The sequence below is a fragment of the Crocodylus siamensis genome, chromosome 3 (assembly GCF_052110815.1).
Source record: "Crocodylus siamensis isolate JL-2025a chromosome 3, ASM5211081v1, whole genome shotgun sequence".
Lineage (NCBI taxonomy): Eukaryota > Metazoa > Chordata > Crocodylia > Crocodylidae > Crocodylus > Crocodylus siamensis.
The window spans coordinates 23,324,068-23,339,347 of record NC_143397.1 but is presented as its reverse complement, the minus strand read 5'-3'; the positions used below and the strand labels follow the sequence as shown (position 1 = coordinate 23,339,347).

The 15,280-nt window shown below is 46.7% G+C and overlaps 1 protein-coding gene across 2 annotated transcripts in view; it reads left to right on the top strand.

Moving 5' to 3' along the window:
- The first annotated feature begins 12,523 nt into the window (after positions 1-12,523).
- The window catches only part of PRLR (prolactin receptor), a 152,810-nt gene continuing 150,053 nt past the window's right edge, over positions 12,524-15,280 (top strand). For both annotated transcript variants that reach the window (XM_090037932.1, XM_090037933.1), the window contains exon 1: positions 12,524-12,745. The gene's annotated coding sequence lies outside the window, so the exon portion shown is untranslated. The remainder of the gene's footprint in view (positions 12,746-15,280) is intronic.

Below are 15,280 nucleotides of genomic sequence, written 5' to 3'. Positions count from 1 at the left end.
AAGAAGTTCTTTGAAATATAAAAGACTTAGAGTAAGGTATTTGAGTATTTTATCTTTTGACTGCTGCTTCAAATCCACCTAGTAAGTAGCAACTTACAACTTGGTAAGTAGCAACCAAAAGCTGTTGCAATCTGATATTTCTCTGACAGTCGAACTGGTGGACAGCAGGTCACACATGGCCTGTGAGAGGATAACAGGCAGTCCATGGGCTCCCCTCATTGTTTTTTATGAAATGGCAGCTTGGTGGCCCCCTCCCTACCCCCCATCCCCCAAGCTTCTGCTTCCTGCCCCACTCCTTGGGGGGTAAAGTGGTGCAGCAGGATGGAGCGGGGGTACCCATGCTGTGTGCCTGGCAGGGAGAAGCTGGGCTGCCCATGGTACATGTGCCCGGGGGGGGCTGGGCTCCCTGCACTGTACATGGTGGCAGAGGGAGTCACTGCCCACCCGGTGTGCACAGCAGGAGGACCAGGGTGCCTGTGCTTCACACAGCAGCAGAAGAGGGGTCTGCCTGCATGGCAAGTCCGGCTGGAAGTAGTGTGAAGTTGCTCACAGGGGAACCAGGCTGCCTGTGCAGCAGAGGCTTGGGCCACCTGCATAGCAAGCAACCCAGCAGCCTGTGCAGCCCAAACAGCACATGGCTAAGGAGCTGGAAAGCCCTGGCCTTCAGTAAATGAAATGGGAGTAGAGGGTTGCAAGGAGGGATTGTTTGTAAAGGAGAGTTATTTGTGCCTCACAGTAACCAAACAGTTGGCAATAGTAGTTGATGCCCTTCCATGAAATTTCAGTGGCAAGGCTGAAGAGTAAAAGAACAAGAAAACTAAACTACCTTCTCAAGGACATCCTCAAGCATGCATTGTCTCATAGCTTTTTGCTGGTTTTTACAAAATGTAAGTCAGTACTCATGTCAATCTGACATCTTACCACCAGATGCAGATACCAGTGCATCAATGGGAATTTTTTCAACGGCCTTAAATTGTCATCTAATTAATTCATGCACAAAGTTTAGGAAAAAAACAAAGTTGGCTTTTCAGATGTCACCACCAAGCAGTACTGGATTTGTTGGTGGGTAGAGAGTTTGAAAATGAGGTGACTAAAATCTTATTTGTTTAATAGATTCATGTCCCACCCTCTCCACAAGTCTTCGAGCCTTAATCTTAATTCTCAACTTCCTAAATGTATTAGGTACTAAATTATATGGGTTAAAAAAGCTCCATGCATTTGTTTATGAGGACTGAACAAGATACAATTTGTAGATTTTCATGTAACAGCATGAAAGATTTGCAAAAACATTCATCAACCTTTTCCCTCATTGCCTTTACCTTTCAGTCAATTATCGGGGGAGACATTACAAACAACACAAATCCATTAGGATGCTACTACCCATTTTTCCCTGATTTGGCTTCATTGGAGTTAAATGAGAACTGAATCTGACTCTCAACAGGCCTAAGGCTTTCCCAGGCAAACCTCCATATCTGACTCCTCGTGTCCTGGCAGTTCAGCTCCAAGATGAATGTTCCAGCGGCTGCTTCGCAGCCTTTACAGTCACACAGAGGTGTAGGGCTGCAGATGAGTGGTACTGTATTTTCTCGCATATAGCCCACACACTGAAATAACTCGCACCAATGTATAACCTGAGGAAAATTGTATTTTCGGAAAATAATCTGTGTATAGACCACACCTATGTATTCCCCGCACCTGATCGTGTCAGCCTATTAAGCCTGAGAGGTGCTGGCCCCGGCTGCGGGTGCTTGCTGCCAGCATACGGGGACTGGGCCCTCACTACCGCCCCCGGGACATGGCCGCAAGCGGGCCACCCCGTCAGAGCTCGGTGCCGAGCAGCCCCCGCTAGGCCCCGCTGCGGAGGAGCGCAGTTGGGCACGGGGCTCCCGCATGTCGCAGGAGGGAGGCAGTGCAGGATCTACTGGGTACGGCCGCTGGAGTTGGAGCTGGCTAAAAGCGGTGCTAATTACTGCAGGGGAGGGGAGGGATGAGGAGCTGCAAGGTGGTGGGGGGAGGCAGCCCCACTCCCCGTCGCCGGCTGCGCTCAAGCCAGTCCCGCCAGGGCTCGCTGCTGCTGCGACATCAGCCCGCAGCCGGGGATGGGTGGGCACAGCACGGGCAGCGGCGGGGCCAGGGTCTCGCGGGCGGGGTCTGTCCTAACGGCTCTGCGTAGCCCGCAGCCTTGTATAGCCCACGCCCAGCCATCATGTTTATAAAAACTTATATAGACTGCAGACTATATGCGAGAAAATACCGTACTTGGGGAGTATCTGTTGGCTTTTGTTGTTTGGCAACAGATTTCCTTGCAATCCCTCTTTCACACTGTAGCAAGGCACTAAGGTGCCTGCTACTTGAAAAGCAGCAGTATGGGCTCAGGTGCTGGTTGCTAGGGGCAACCAGGAGGAGCTAAAGGGCTGGTGAGTCAGCTGACCGGAGGGGCAGGGCTGACTACTATGAGACCCAGATTGGAGGCAGTGAGTGCCCTCTCCCTCTCCCTCTCCCTCTCCCGGCAGATAGGAAAAAGGAGCATTGCCTGAAGGTGGAAAAGAGAATAAGGCTTGAACGTACTAGCCGCGAGTTACACGGGTGAGAGGTGATGTGCCTGGAGGATGTTTAGCCAGGAGGTTTAACTTTGGTTATAGCCCAGGGGCTTGTGTTATTGTTTTGTTGTTGTTGTTACACTGGAGGACCGGGTGAGGCTATTAGGGGTTGGAGGAGGCCTCATAGGGGCTCCACGGTAGCGTGGGGACCCTGGTGCCAGAGAGGGCACAGCGTTTGGGATGCATTGACCCCAGCCCCAGAGCAGGCAGGCTGCGAGACAAATTGACCAAACAATGTCCAGTACATCTGCAAGGCTTGGGGCATGGTACGGAGTAGTTGGATCCATGCATAGCCCATAAGGCTGGGGTGCACCGAGTCACCCAAGATAGAACTAAGACTGGGATACATCAGGGCACTGTGTCAGAGACGACTAAGGGCAGCGTCCCATAAACATTGTTAACATCAAAGATGTGGTAGGCGAGATGTGAGGGTGCTTTAACACCAAGTTGGCATGGCAGGGGGCGCTAGGGGAGATCACAGCCACCCCTAGGATCCCGTGCTGTTACACAGACTTTAGTTTCAGTCTTGGTATCTCTAGTTTTGTCAGTGTAACTGCAAAGGGAAGAGAAGTCAAACCAATTTTGTCCCGACTCTGCAGTCTTGAAGCCAGTAGGCATGTCTACATGCGACACTACAGCGCAGTAGCGCTGAGCAGCCTCACACTGCTTCCAGCTCATTTCTACCACACAGTAGCATTGCCAGGCACTAACTGTGCGGTGATGCTACTGTGCAGTAGCTTACTGCTACTGTGCAGTAGCATCAATAAAAAAAAAAATGTTTGGCGACGGTACTGTGCATTAACACCAGTTACTGCGCAGTCATTTAGTACTTGCTTATGCTGATACTGATGGGTAATGAGTACTTGCGTAAGCAAGTACTAAATGACTGAGCAGTAACAACTGCACAGTCCACCACGTGTGTAGATGTGACCAATAAGATTTTTGCTGTTGGCTTCACTGGGAGTAAGAACAGATCCATATACAAAAATGGTTTCAGCGTAATGATAATACACTGTATAGAGAAACATATAACCTGGTTGTTATTGTGGTTGGAAGATTATGCCCTGTTGTAGGGTTTTTGAAGGTCTTTGCTTACATTAAAGAGGATGCCAATCTATGGGAGAAAACAGATTTTATGTTTTATGTATCAGCACAGCTAATAGCTAACATGAAAGTGTGAGATCTCTGGTTATCTGGATGCATATTTGCTATCTGATGAGAAAGAGGTTAGTATTACTCATTCATTACAAAAGTTATAAACGTCCATTCCTACTTTTTTTTAATAATAAAACCAACTGGATTAGATGAGAATAATGTAGATAGTGTGTCCATTTAATCAATCCTTCAGACTAGTTCAGGATAAAGTTTGTTACAAAAGTTCATAACTAAAAAATCCATCAACTTCTTTCCTTGACCAGGCAGGAATTTAATAAAGGAGAAGATATTCCTGCTGTATTAACAGTTCTGACCAGAAGCAAACCTGTTTTTCTGGTTTAAAGATAAAATGCAATGAAGCTGAGGCTATCCACCAAATACTCTTGCAGGGCAGGGTCTATACTTATAGGGGCTATGGGGCCAAATATGCATAGCAGTGTCACAGCAGTTCAGTCATAATACCTTGCCTTTACTTAGAGAAGGTATTATTAGCCAGCTACTTCATGTGAATATTGAGCAATGTGGGAGGTAGGAAGAGGCTTTGTATGACATCTCCCAGTGATGGTAGATGGCTATTTAGTTAATGGCAGAGTGGTGTATGGTGTTTCACAAGCAAATGAAAAAAATGTGGAGCCATTGTCTTATTAAATTGGTATCACTATAAATCTGGACTACTTCATTTGCTCAGATTTACACCAATACAACTGGGATCAAAACTTAGTCTGAGATGCCTGACTATGTCCAGTTACACCATGGCAGGCTACTTCATGTATATGCTGAACAATGATAGAAATACGACTGATTCAAGGTGATGCTCAGATCTGAGGAAGGGTGCTTGATGCCCAAAAGCTTGTTCAATATCTTTCCCATCTGTGCAGTTGTTCCAGTAAAAGATATCATACAAAACCCTTCGCACTAATACACTTTCTAGACCATCACAGTTACAGGAGCACCATGTACAAGATACACCATGCTGAGCACAAAAATGACAGACCAAATTATGGTTGTATTTACAAGATACTCATCCCTTCCTAATCTTTCAGACCTTTTTTTTTTTTTTTTTTATTTGAAAATGTGGATTAACTTGTCAGCTATTCTTTAGAGAGAGGTAGCTATCCGTGTGAGTCAGAAGTCAGGAAGAAAGCAGAATAGATATGTAATGTATAGGCTAATTTAACCAATGATGCATAGCATAAGCTTTCATAAGCAGCAGGCTTACCTCATCAGATTTGAAAGTAAGTCTGCTACTTACAAAAGCTTATGTTATGCATCTCTGATTTAGGTACTGTATGGGTGTATCTGTAAGATGCTTTACTGCATCTTAGCCTAATTTACTACACAGAAGGGGCATGTGCCTACACATGCATGCCCTTGTTGTACAGTAAAAATAGCTAATCATCATTAAATTTGATACCTGCATTTGCAGGTATCAAATTTAGACACGATTAGTTAAAGTGCAGTAACACACATGTAGATGTAACCCAGCACTAACTTTAGTGCTAGGTCTGCTTAGCTGCTAGGGAGCTACTCCGAGCCCAGCTCCAGGTCTCCTGGCTGACTGCCTCTCCTGCCCCAGGGCTGGGCTGCTCTGTGGCAGCCCCTAGCTGCAGGGTATAGAAGCCTGTGATATTTTGTACCCTGTGGTGCACACACCAGGACCTTGGAGCAGTACAGGCCCTGTGTGCCCCCTTTGACAGGACCCAGGCTGCCTCTGACAGCCCTGCCCCTAGCCAGAGCTGCTGCTTGGCCAGAGGTGAGTGTTGCAAAGGGCTGCCGCCTGCTGCACCCCCTGCCCAGCCCTGAGATGCCCCCAGGGCTGTTTCTGGTGGCAGGGCCAGCACCTGCTCCCTGCTGCTGCTCCCTCCCAGCAGTGTCTCCTGTGTTTTCAGGTGCTGTGGCCCATTTGCCTTTCCCTCTGCTACACAGCTCCCAATCCCTGGCCATGCCCCTCGGCTGAGTGCTCCTGATCACTGTCCAGGGTTGTCAACACAAGGACAGCCGCACAGGGGCCCAGAAAGCCAATGCAGGATGCACTACCATGTCCTCCCCAGCCCCAACTGGAGTCAGGAGGAGGTTGGTGACCTTGTGGCCCTCTGGGGGATGCAGAGATCCAGAGGCAGTTTGCACATGGCAGGTGCTCGAACGCCCATATTTGTGAGGCCCTGTTGGGCGTCATGAGAAAGGGAGGGCATGGGTGTCCGGTGCTGCCACTTCTGGAAGTGGCATGGCTGCTTTTGCTGGTGGCCCCACTCTCCAGCCAGTGTTTGCAGGGGGAGCACTGGTGCTCCCACCTGCCACCCTACCCACCGGCTAAATGGGGAGCGTGGCCTGACAGGGGTTCACTGGTGCTCTCAGGGGGTGCATGTGCAGCCCCTGTGTGTCACCCCAGAGTGACAGCACTCCCAGATGGCACAGCAGTGCTGCATAAAGATCAAGGCCTTGCGGCATAGAGGGTAGCCATGACCAACCACAATTGTTCGTCCAGTTGTGCCCACAAGAACATGCCTTTTATGCAGCAGCTAACCAACAATTTGACACCCCAGGACCTGGGCTGCAACCCTACAGTTTACACCAGCAGGGGAAGCCTGCCTGAGCCTCCACCTCTACCTGACCCCTCCAGTGGTGACACCTCCCTATAGGAAGGGCCCTTAGGTGCTCAGCGCACTGCCCTGCCCACCTCCCTAGCTGCTGCACCCATCAGTTGCTTGGGGAGCCCTGGCCAGCAGCTGCCTTGCCAGCTCCTCACCCCCAGATCCAGCCACGAGGAGCAGCTGGTTATGACACCACTGCCAGAAATGCCAACTCCTCCCTGCGGGGGGACCATGGCTGGGCACTGGTCTACTGCACACCATGGACTGAGGACATCAGGCACAGCTGGATGCCATCACTGACAGGGAGGCCTGCACCAAGCCACCAGCCTCACTATCCCTGGATATGTGGTAAGTCCTGCACTGGGGGGAGGGCCCTTTCCACCCCTGGCCCTGGCTCCTTGCCCCTGACTCCTCACCCAGCTGGTCCGCACTTCCCTGGGCCCAGGGTTCCCCGCCATGCCATGCAGAGAGGCAGAACACAGTTCAAAACTTTATTCAGCAACCCATATCCGTACAACTGGGCAGGCGCAGGCCTCTCATGTGCCAAGGAAGGCATCAATGCCGCAGCCATTTCCTTCTCAGCAGTGGGGGCAGAGATTTATCGTGCTGCCACAGATAGCCCTCCAGGCAGCAACAGGGGTTGCGGGGCAGCCTAGGCTTGTCCCCCATGCCATTGTAGCTCATGGTCCCAAACCAGGAGTGCAGGTGTGCCCAGGGCACCAGGAGGGTTAGCAGCATCAGGGCATAGTGGCTCAGACACTCTTTAGGCTACATAAACAGCTCATTGTGCACCACCTGGGGCATGCTCAGGGTGCAGTGGAGGTGCAGTGAGGTGCCGGCTCCTCAGCGGCTCCCCAGACAGGCCCCCAAGGGGGAGGGTGATGGAGTGGTCAGCCCCTTGCCCTAGTTGTCCAGGAGCCCTGAATACCTTGAGCCCACGAGCTGTGGAATGGATGGCAGTGCAGTAGAGTAGGTGTCCTGTAGGGAGAGGTACTCCAGCTGTGACCTGACCAGTGCCACATAGAAGAGGAGGATCACCTCCCTGGACCTGCTCGAGATGCATCTGTGGATGCATGACAAGGTGCAGTTGGCCTTCCTGACTGCATCCCCACACTGCTGCCCCAAGTTCATCTTGACATCAATGATGACTCCAAGATCCTTTTCTGCCCCTGCACTGACGAGAAGGGAGTTCCCCAGCCTGTAGGTATGCTGCTGGCTCTTCTTCCCCAGGTGCATCACCTTGCACTTGTCAGTGTTGAATACCATCCTATTCTTGTTTGTCCACCCCTGTAACCTATCTAGGTCCGATTGTAGCCTGTTCCTTCCTTCTAATGTGCCCACATCCCCCCACATCTTAATGTCATCAGCAAATTTGAATAGGGTGCTTTTTACCCCCTTGTCCAAGTCACTGATGAAGATGTTGAACAGTGCGGGCTCAAGGGGAAGAGCCAGGCCAGGAATTCTTAAGTCAGCTCATGGAGGTAGTTAGGTCAAAGGACACGGTCATCATGGGTGACCTGAACTTTCCAGACATCAGCTGGGAAGAGCAGTCAGCCAGGTCTGACTGCTCACGTAAGTTCCTAGGCCAAATGCAGGACCTCCATCTAACCCAGGAGATGCACAGCCTCACCAGGGGAGATGCCTTGTTGGACCTGGTGTTGGCCATGGGTGACAACCTGGTGAGGGGGCTGTGGGTGCTCGACCACCTGGGCGATAGTGATCATTGCCTATTGGAATTCACCATCCAGCGCAAGGTGGCAAAGGCCTGCAGCAAGGCACCAGCCCTAGATTTCAGAAGGGTGGACTTCAATGAGCTAAGGAGAATAGTCGGGGAAGCACTGAGGTCCCAGAGGGGAGGGGAGCCAGGTGTCCAAGAAGAGTGGTTGCTCCTTAAGGAGACGATCCTCCAAGCCCAAAGGGAGGTAATCCCAATACCGATCAAAGGGAGCAGGAGGGTGCAAAAGCCCCCATGGCTCACCAAAAGCATCTGGGAATGTCTTCTAGCTAAAAGGGAGTCGTACACCCAATGGAAGGGAGGGGCCATCACCAGGGAGGATTATACTGCGGTTGCTCGGGGCTGTAAGGGGGCGGTCAGGAAGGCCAAGGTAGAGATGGAACTGGGACTAGCTTCCCGGATCGAGGACAACAAGAAGTCCTTTTTTTAAATACACAGGGGGAAAAAGAAGGTATCAGGTAACGTGGGGCCCCTGCAAGACACGCTAGGAAATTTGGTCGTCACACCAGACAACAAAGCTAACCTATTTAACGACTTCTTTGCCTCTCATTTTCCTGAGCAGGGGCCAGATCAGCCCCCCCACTGGGCCCCCCTCAGGCTCCAGGGGAGGTGCACCTAGGCCAAGCGTCAGGGAGGATCTAGTCAGGGAACTTCTGGAGGGACTGGATGTATTTAAATCAGCTGGTCCGGACAATCTCCACCCCAGAGTGCTGAGGGAATTAGCTGAGGTCATTGTGGGACCCCTGGCACGGCTTTACGAGCACTCGTGGTGCTATAGTGTGGTGCCAGAGGACTGGAAGAGGGCCAATGTGGTTCCCATTTTCAAAAAGGGGAGGAAGGAGGACCCGGGAAACTATAGGCCAGTTAGTCTTACCTAGATCCTGGTTAAGCTTTTTGAGAGAATTATCCTAGCAGCAGGGGGCCAGCAGGGGAGATTATGCTTAGGGGCAACTAACACGGGTTCATTAGAGGCAGGTCCTGTAAGACTAACCTGGTGGCCTTCTGTGACCAGGTCACAAAATCCTGGGACACGGGTGTCGTGGTAGACATAGTCTTTCTGGACTTTAGGAAGGTCTTTGACACTGTCTCTCACCCCATTCTCATTAAAAAACTGGGGGACTGTGGTGTCGACACCTACACAGGCAGATGGGTCGCCAACTGGCTGGAGGGCCGCACCCAGAGAGTGGTGGTGGATGGGTCATTTTTGACCTGGAGGGATGTAGGCAGTGAGGTCCTCCAGGGCTCAGTCCTTGGGCGCGCACCGTTCAACATCTTCATCAGCGACTTGGACGAGGGGGTAAAAAGCACCCTGTTCAAATTTGCTGATGACACTAAGATGTGGGGGGACGTGGGCACATTGGAAGGAATAGGCTACAATCAGACCTAGACAGGTTACAGGGGTGGGCGGATGAGAATAGGATGGGTTTCAACACTGACAAGTGCAAGGTGATGCAACTGGGGAGGAAGAACCAGCACCATACCTACAGGCTGGGGAACTGCCTTCTCATCAGTGCAGAGGCAGAAAAGGATCTTGGAGTCATCATTGATGCCAAGGTGAACATGGGCCGGCAATGTGGGGATGCAGTCAGAAGGCCAACCGCACCTTGTCATGCATCCACAGATGCATCTCAAGCAGGTCCAAGGAAATGATCCTCCCCCTCTATGTGGCACTGGTCAGGTCACAGCTGGAGTACTGCATCCAGTTCTGGGCGCCGCACTTCAAGAGGCATGTGGACAGCATGGAGAGGGTCCAGAGGAGGGCCACTTGCATGATCAGGGGACAGCAGGGCAGGCCCTACAAGGACAGGCTACGGGACCTGAACCTGTTCAGCCTCCACAGAGGCTGAGGGGGAATCTAGAGTCCTGTTACAAATTAGTCTGAGGTGACCAGCAGGCATTGGGGGAGAGTCCCTGTTTCCCCAAGCACTACCAGGAGTGACTAGAAATAATGGTCACAAGCTGGCAGAGGGTAAATTCAGATTAGACACCAGAGGCGCTACTTCACTGTCAGGGCGGCTAGGATCTGGAACCAACTTCCAAGAGAAGTGGTGCTGGCTCCTACCCTGGGGGTCTTTAAGACAAGGCTTGACAATCACCTTGCTGGGGTCGTTTGACCCCTGTACTGTTTCCTGGCATGGCAGGGGGTCGGACTTGATGATCTGCTCAGGTCCCTTCCAACCTTACTAACTTTGAAACTGAAACAACTCAAGCTCTATCACTGTCATAAGATTGGTTCTCCGTTTCCCTATCTCTACATCTGTTGCAATTTGAACTAATTTTCTTGAACATGAGTGACTTGAACTTTACACAGTAGTCTTGATAACTTTACACAGTAGTCTACATGAGGTTTTGCCAGTGCCTTATACAGTGGCACCAATATTGTCCTCTTTCTAGTGCAAACATCTTGTAAGCATTTTAAGATTTGCATTTACCTTTTCAGAGCTGCATAACACTGGTGGCTCAGGAACATCCTGTAATCAGTGAGTACACCCAAATACTTCTCTGCTATAAGCACTTCCAGTTGATGAACCCAAAAATGGTGGCTGGGCCTTAAGTGCATGGCTCTGTACTTTGTACCATTGACTATCATCCCATTGTTTTTATTCATCTTCCAAGTCATCCAATTCTTCTTGTATGATATTTCGATATCCCAGTCTTTTGTACTGACAACATCTTTGTTGTGTACTCATACAAAATATTTCACTAATTTCATTTTTATTATAGTTTCTCTGTGACTTGAAATATACTAAATATAGTCTAGATTGCAGTCAATGCAGCTTGTAAAGACATACTCAGACTAGTTTTAACTAGCTAGCTTGGGCAGTGCTGGCAGAATAGGCATAATAGCACAGAACTCAGTATGGACTGCAAAACTCACCTGAAAGAATGAACAATTAACTCATGAGCACCTGCCTTAGCTAACCAGCTAGCAGCACCGGAGTTAACTATAAAGGAGATACCATGGGTTTGTTGGTTTAAACTAGTTTTAGAATGTATCCTCAGTAATAGTAGTTGTTTCCCATTGTCCTTCATCCTGTTTTAACTTAAATAATATTTTCTTGCCTAGGGAATCTTACTGACTTCATCCAGACTAAGTAAGGATGACTTGGTCAGGAAAGAAGGCAAGCACAGATTCTGAGTTTGTAATTATTGTACCATAAAAATGCACTTCACCTTGCAAATGTACCTACCGAAACATAATAGAGCAGTAATATGTATAATGCGGAAGGCAGCCCTTTCCCAAGAAACATCTTCCCGATTCTTACTACCTCCCTCCAAGGCATTCTTTCATTTTTTATCTTGGTTGATTTTCTAGGGCTGAGCCTCTGCATTTCTCAGAATTGCTTCTCTAATGTAACTTGCTACAGCTTGTCACATGTCCATCTTTGCAGACTGGTTAGGTACCTGTTATGTTCTGGGAAGAAAGTATATTTTCAAACATAGATCTTCAGTCTATCATAACAATTATTTAGCTTCAGTCTTCTAGATATGGAGCTACTTGGAAAGAAATGGCAGTAGACCTGGCTGAATTGTATATTGTGAATATTTGGAAAATTTAGCCATTTTGATGTTCAGTTTAGACTCTTTGTTGTTTAATATGTTTCTACTTTTCCCACAGATTGCTCACAAACTAAATTCATGTTATATCCCATATTTGAAATCAGCTGTTCAAACTATATAACTAGCATTAATTCTTATCCCTGACGGAATGGACCAAATATTAATTACCACACTACATCCACCCAAAACAAGTTCTATTTCATCATGAAATTAAAGTTTTTTAAATTGGCATGTCCATTGCAATCCTATTCCCTTTATGTTCTACATACTTTAGTATAAAGAAAACTTCAGTTTTGTGAGTGTAGAGAGGATGCAAATGTGAATGAATGAAAGGATGACTCAAAACTGACCAAAAAAAAATGTTTGCAAATAATTTCTCACCATAAAATATTACTAAAATACAATACAGAATGTTAGTAAAATACAAAGGTGTAGCTGAGAAGCTGAAGCTCTTTTCAGTTCATGAAGCTTCTAAAAACCTGAAGGAAAGATACCAATTTTTCCTTATGCCTAAACAATGTAACAGAAGAGGTAACTCAGGGTCAAAGGGGTTCTTGTGGTATCCTGAAATAAAAAGCATTTGACACTTTGGTACAAACAACATTTTGGAGTACATGATGTTCAACAAACATTTACTTAAAAAATACTACTCTTATATACTTTAGGGCGTTAACTCCTGCAATAAAGCTTATTGTGTAAAATATGTTTTCATTGCTGCATTCCTACGAAGTATCTCTTTAACCTTGTAAAACCATCCGGCTGGGACATTTTGCATACTGGAGAAAATCACTGTTTTGCCTGGAGCAAGGAACATAAATGTTGCAACTCTGACTCCTCCTCTACTGGGGAGACATTGCACAAGTACACTGAGTTAGATTTTTCATAGAGCTGCCAGGCTAAATATCTTGTAGTCAAAGCTGTAAATGTTACAGAGTTCTCTGTTTATCATTTTATGTATTTGGGGGGGTTGTTCTGTTCTCTCTTTCCCTCTGGATATATTGAATTCATGTGAAGCTATGTTACGAATACTGGATTTTTGATGTCTTTGTTCAGCAAGTGTTCATGACGTGATGTGGATCAACCCAGACCTTATGAGACAAAAAGTGAGTAGTGTGGCTAAACCTGCTTACAGTGTTTACCTGGGCATAACAGGATGTCTGTCATTATATACAAGGCAGTGTAAGCTTTAGATACATCAGTCAAGCTTGCAAAGTTTGTAAGATGTTGAAAATAGTTAGAAACCAGCTGAACTCAAGAATGTGTGTTAAATACTGTGTGTCTTACAGGCTATGGAAAGCCTGTTTTTTGGTGGGAAAGGTCACACTCTCCTTAAAATGCTAAAAATAGCCTAAAAAGCAAAGTCACTCTTTTTACACAACACATTACAAGGAATTCAGACTTGCCTTTCTCTTCAAAAAAAATAGTGACATTTACCAAAAAAATCATCTCATAACTTTATTCGTTCTAAGAACGGGAATTTTTTTCACCAAAGGTACATTATTTATATCAAATGACATTAGTGATGATGTGCTGGATATGAACACCCAGATACGATAAGGCTGTGGGGGTCAACTTTTTTGACAGATGTGCCACAAATTAGCCCTGCATCCTCCCTGTGCCACTTTGATCCCCTTCTCCTGCTTGATCTGCTCCTCTGCATTCTGCTTCCTGCCTTCTCTGGCACCATGCTATCTGTGCGCACACAGGATGGCCATGCCACTGCTGTCAACTGTGTGACAGGTTGGTTACCCCTGCAAGAAGGCATCAGATTCCTACTACCAGCATAAAATGTGCCTATTGTAATCACAAAGCCCCACCTGTATGATATTTCACACATACATATTCATTTTAGTTATATATTTGGCTCCCAGAAATCAAAGGAGAGGATCCCATTGTATCTTGCCATTTTCAGTATTTGTCACTACTTGGCATATGGTGAAAATAAAAGGTAGAGGTGAAGGAGACGTAAGTAAAGAATAGCAGCTAGTTGAACTAGGGAGGAGACAGGGAGCCGCCATGATTTGTAGTTCTTTACTCCAGGAGCATCCTTTACCTCATTTCTTCCTTCATGCCATGTAAACATGGTGCCATCTCTCATCTGTTCTGGCAGTCACAAGGGATGTCATTACTGTGAGTGTGCTTTCTTCTCTACATTAAGTCTCCCTGCTAGCAAAGCCCTGCACTGTAGCTACCAATCTGACATACTTAAGACATTGAGTAGCTGTTGAGTTGTCTGAGGCACTCCTTTCCCCAAAGGCAGATAGGTGGACTGTTTCAGCTGTGCGAACAAGTTTAAGCAGTGAGCAGTTCCTGGTATTTACATATAAGCACAATCACTTTGGGATATTCTTGTGTTGGCATCAGTGCCTGATATACTGATAGCTAATTATGCCATGGGCTTTCCATCTTGATGAAACATGCCCTAGATAAACAAACTGGCATGAAGATTAGCAATAGCTCACATGCAGCTCTACATAATGGGCATGCGGACTGGGAAGTAAAGTGGAACTTGGAGGAATGCAGGTAATATAAAAATTAATGACGGCAACAGTTACAAGAGCCAGGGGTGGGTTTCTTTTTGTGGTGATAATTTTTTCAAAAATGCATGAAAACACATTTCAAATAATATTGTACAACAGTCTTCAAATAAAACTAAAACAGCTTTCAGCCTCTCAGTAAATTCCTTTGTCTCCGTCCGGACTTTTCAAGGGTGTCAAACCCATTTCACAAATATTTCAGTAGTTTATTTATTAATTTTATTTCAATTTTTGTTTCCTTAGTAAAGACCATGAGACCAATCAGGGAAGGGCCAATGAGGAAGAGAAGGGTGAGCATATAGGAACGGCAATGTGCTTTTGGGTGGGTCGGTGATTTTGCTCAGATTCAACTGAAACAAAACACTTGTAAAAAATATGTTCTAGGGTTTTTTTAATAAAGTTCAAACAAAAATCATTGAAATATTCTTTTTTAAATAATATCACAATTAAACCTATTTGATTTTTGTAATTTTTAAACATTTTTATATTTGACTGAAATTGACATGAATTTGTGAAATATTTTGGTTCATCCAAGTCTACATTTTTGGTCATACAGTTGTCCAGCTCTGACTTCAGCTACCAAGTTTGATGACATGGTGGTTAGTATGCAGCCTTTCTTTTTTCAACTGGGGGTGAGGCACGAGGGCTGCAATAGTGACATTACTACCTAAGAAAGATAATGCTGCTTAATTCTGACCTCCTTTCTTTGCTAAGGACTTGGCTTTGATATGATTCTAACATTGCACCTAAGTGTCAATGGTTCCGTTCTTTATAACAATAGTATTTAGTATTATAATGTGGGAAATGTCTGTCAATCAAATTATGAGGTTGAATCTTGTAAAAATAGCTTGCCATCACCACGGTGTACTGCCATTTTCAGCACACTTCCATCTTTATTCAAAGGGAATCATCCTTCTCTGTTTTACTTTTCAGAGGTGCCAGCACCAAAAGTACAGCTTGTATTGTCAGGGCGATGGCATCACCTGTTGTATATTCTGTCAAAATGTTTCTCCTGACTGAACAAATGTAAATATCAGCACATACGGAAAGAGGTTATGCATCTTATTCTGTGCTATCTATTTTATCTTATGCTGTTGTATA